The 4,641-nt window shown below is 41.5% G+C and overlaps 1 pseudogene across 1 annotated transcript; it reads left to right on the top strand.

Annotated features, from left to right (window-relative positions):
* Positions 1–336: 336 nt before the first annotated feature.
* On the top strand, positions 337–1,337 carry LOC308269444 (shieldin complex subunit 2-like; annotated as a pseudogene). The gene is made up of 2 exons: positions 337–476; positions 577–1,337. The product of its transcript is annotated as a shieldin complex subunit 2-like (transcript).
* The last annotated feature ends 3,304 nt before the right edge of the window (positions 1,338–4,641 follow it).

Below are 4,641 nucleotides of genomic sequence, written 5' to 3'. Positions count from 1 at the left end.
CCAGCCCGGTTGCTTTTTTTTTTTTTTTTTTTTTTAACCCAAAGGAAGAAGAAGGTGTAGAATTCTATAAATAATGGGATCGTAAACATGGAGACTGAACCCAAAGCAAGTCATGGAGACGTACAAAGAGCTGAAGACAAACTGATTCAGCCTTAGGATGATTTTACAGTATACAAGAGTAGACACAATCAAGCACGTTCCCTAGAACTTTTTAGTTCTATTTTTCCTGCAACAAAAAGTATCTCCATTCAAATAAAGCCTGAAAAAGTTCTTGAAAAAACATACAAGATCTCAGGAACTTTTCAGTTCTGAAGATGAATGGCCACCGAATGAGACATGTGTTGCCTCGTGAGGCTCAGGGACACTGCGTTCCCAACTAATACCTACCTTCACGAGAGTGCCGTTAAAGAAGTTGAATCTCCAAGCAGAAATGGGGGCCGTTCTAAAGCTCTGCAGTCCTCCAAATATCTAAGAAGGTGAAGCTGGGATCTCACGCAGGAGATTTTGCTGCAGCAGCCAACCAGAGGGCTGTGACTGAATTTAAGTGTATTACAAATATATCATCCATTAAAAAAGACCCTGTGATTCCAAAAGTCAGACGTGTAATTGTTTAGTTACGGTGATGACTCCCTGTCCTGCGAAATAAACACAAAATCTGGACCAAATTCTGGCTTTAAAGTACTGTTAGCAACAATCACAGTAATTGATCAATCAGAATTTGAGAGGGTTTTTCTGTGGAGGACTAGCCACATTTGGGGACTGACAGCATTTAATAAAGATGTAATTTTGCCCACAGATATCACTATGCATGAGAGTCCATGGGTTGATGAGACAATAATCAACAGTTACCAGTCAGTTGTTAAATCTTGGGAGTTATTCATCTCTTTCTTCCTGAAGAATGTTCTAGTGTAGTTATCTATGTTGTACTTGAAGATTTACTGGCATCTGTGTCTTCAAAACATTCTTATCTTAAAGATCTTCATCAGAGACTGCCTCAGAAAGCGAACAGATTAGAATTTGTAGAATCGGAGTAGCTGTACAGCCCGAGGGGTTTGTCCACACGGTAACAAGAGTCATGGACAGCACTGTCCTGGCATTATATGGTTATAGAGGACAGAATCAAAGAAAAGTTATGTTAACAGTGGAAGAGGCCCAAAGTCAACACTATGACATGCCTCGTTATGGGGGGAGCAGCCTGGTGTCTTCAACTTCAAAGGAAAAACAGACCATATTTGGGAATTCAGCTATCTTTTTGTTCAGCGCAATGGTATACCTGAAAACCTAGAATTGCGTACGATACCATATTATCTTGTGAGTGTCTGTCTGATGATGAATAAAGGTAATTACATTTTATTTGTTTTTTGTTGTTTTTTTTGTTTTGTTTTGTGGGTCTGGGAATGGAACCCAGGGGCATTCTACCTTCGAGCTACACCCCCTGCCCTATTTTTTTTTATTCTTTAATTTGAAACCGAGTCTCATTGAGTTGCAGAGGGCCTCACTAAGTAGCTGAGGCTGTCCGCGAACCGCGATCCTCCGGTCTCAGCCTCCCGAATGCTGGGATCACAAGCAGGCGCCACCACGCCCGGCAGGTAATTACATTTTAAACAAAATTTCCAAAGTGTGCACCCTCCTTCGTCAAGATGTCAGATTTAGCAACCCACTTAGAGAATAAGTATTCCGGAGAGATTCCGATTAAAGCCCAAATCTTAGAGCTGGCATTTCTTGTTGGAGCAGCTGGGACAGTGGCTCTAAACGTTCACGGTTCTCTGAAAAGCATCGTCCGCGCTCTTCCCAACTTCATATACACTGGCTGTGCACAATGTGGATTGCAACTAGATACAGATGAGAACAAGATCTACACAGTGTCCTAGCTGCTTGTCATTGGCTAGTAAGAAAATGCACTGGAGGCTGGCTTTCATGGCCATAGCCACGGAAGATGGACATTTGCACCCACGTTGGATCAATGCGAGGAGGAGGATCCTTTGCAGTGTATTTTTAGGCAGCCTCAACAGAGTGGCGTGCCCTCCTCAGGGGTCCCTCACGGGACGGTTGCAGCAGATTTCTGTCCTGACTCGTTTAAGGCCTGAAGTACTTTGCTGAGGCCAGAGGAGGACACTGCTGGCATTCCATATAAAAGCAGTGGGATGGCATGTCTTTTTAAATGATGATAGGGGTTTGCTTTGAGTTTATTAAATAAATATACTTTACCAAAAGAAAAGAAAAGAGACTTCCGGGAAGATGGCGACCGAGAAAAGCGGGGCTTAAGAGCTCTGCTAACAACAAATCTCCATTACCACAAAAGCAGCGCCTTTCATAGCCAGAAAACACCATCACCAGAGAAACAAAAAATCACCAGGCTCCAGAGAGAAAGCGGACTGAGAACAGAGCCACAGAGGAGATACACCGGCCTCGCGCCCGAGGACGCGGCAGACGCGGCAGCAGCGCCATACTGCCGGAGGCACCGGCGAATTCACGGGACGGCTACAGCAAGCCGAGGTGAGCCACTGTGGAACAGCCAGGCGGGATTTCTCTGTGCAGAGAGCATCTAAAGCTCCCAGTGGCCGAGCTCAGCACACGCTGCAGGGATTCAGAGTAGAAATCAAAATTAAGAAGAAAAACGCCAGCCCCATAGCCGAGGGCGTAGCAGCGGCGCCTTATTGCCATCCGCAGCAGCAGCAGCGAATTCAGCGAGGCCAGTACAGCCACATCTGCGTACTCAAGAACAGTGAGTCAAATTGCGGGCCACAGAGGAGAAATCCCAGTACTGTACTCCCTGGGACTTGACCCAGTGGGGGATGGGCAGTGGCAGAGATATCACACCATAGGAGAACGTGCAACCTGGCACCCCCCACAGTCTAAAGCAGCCTCTATGGACTCTCTGGGTCGGAGACTCTGTGATACAACCCAGTAAAGGAGTAGTGGGGTCTGAGATACTACAGACTCGAGATCCAGAACACCTTAAGTGAAGTCATAGTGACCCAAGGGAAGAACCCAGAGAAGGCACAAACATCTGAAATCATGGGAAAGAGGAATAATACTGGAGCAATTAATGCCCACAACCCCACAACATCAGAACCCGATAAAACAGATAATCAGAGATTTCTAGAAGATCAAATCAGGAAAATAACTGTAGAAATAATAGAGGTGCTTGGAAAAGAACGCAGAGAGAGCCAAAAAGAGATAAAGGATGCAATTAATGAAGTAAAGGCCTCAATTCAAAGCACAAACAACCGATTAGACCACATGGAGAACAGAATCTCGCTCTTAGAAGATGAGCAATCCAAAAATGAACTCATAGTTTCTAATCTAGGAAAAAATATCCGACAGCAGGAATCTGATATTGAAGAAATATTGGCCCATTTTAAGAGAGCTAACCTAAGAATAATTGGAATAGAGGAGGGAAAAGAAAGTGAAACCAAAGGGATCAACAATCTCTTCAAGGAAGTAATAGCAGAAAATTTTCCAAACATAGAGCAAGAGGTTGATACAAAGGTCCAGGAAACTTATAGAACTCCCTTTAGACAGGATCGGAGAAGAGGATCCCCACACCACATAATTGTCAAAATGACCAATGTGGAAGCCAAACAGAGAATCTTAAAGGCAACAAAAGCAAAGGGCCAAGTGACATTCAGAGGCAAACCAATTAGAATCACTCCAGACTTCCCAAACCAAGTCATGAGAGCCAGAAGGGCTTGGAGTAACATATTCCAAACTCTGAAAGAAAACAACTTCCAGCCAAAAATTTCCTACCCAGCAAAACTTTCTATCAAATTAGATGGAGAAATAAGAAGCTTCCATGACAAACAGAAACTGAAGGAATTTATGTCTTCAAAACCAGCGCTAGAGAAAATACTCAAAGAGATTAACTACAAAGAAGAAATAGGTAACACACTCCAGAACCAGAGAAACAAGAGTTTCCATCCAACAGACAATTAAGATTGGTTATCTGTGGAGATTCATTATTTATGTTAGTCTTTTACCTATCTCTAAATGGTATTGTTTGCCTTTATTGTTGTTAATTTTTAGGATGTCTAGTTGGAATATTAATATACCTTCAGATATAGCAATTGGAAATATTTTATCCCATTCTATTAGTAACTGTTAACTCTGTTTACATTGTCTTTGGATATACAATTTTTTTATTTTTTTATTTTTTAGGGAGTCTGTATACTCCTCTGTTGCCTGTGTCATTGAAATCATAACCAAGAAATCACTGCCAATTTCAATGTTGTGAGGTTTTATGACCCAGATTTTCTCCTAAAAGTTTATAGTCTTAAGATTTGTATTTAGGTCTATTATCTATTTTGAGTTAATATTTGTATATGGGATTAGGTAAGGGTCCAATTTTATTCTTTTCCATGTAATTATTATTTTTTAACAATATTTAGTTAAAAGATTTATATTTCCACCACCAAATGTTCGTGGAAACCTTGTCAAAAATAACTTGACAATATAGGGAAGAATTTAGCTCTAGGCTTTTATTTAACTCCAATGTTTTATATATCTGCCTTTAGAATAGTACTACACTGTTTCAATTATTGTAGCTTTATATGGTTTGAAATCAGAAAATATATATCTTCTAGCTTTGTTCTTTTTCAAGATCGTTTTGGGTACCTAGACTCCATATTCCATACTAGGATA

Source organism: Muscardinus avellanarius (assembly GCF_963383645.1).
Source record: "Muscardinus avellanarius genome assembly, chromosome: 11".
NCBI classification, from domain to species: Eukaryota; Metazoa; Chordata; class Mammalia; order Rodentia; family Gliridae; genus Muscardinus; species Muscardinus avellanarius.
This window is presented reverse-complemented; position numbering and strand designations above follow the sequence as displayed.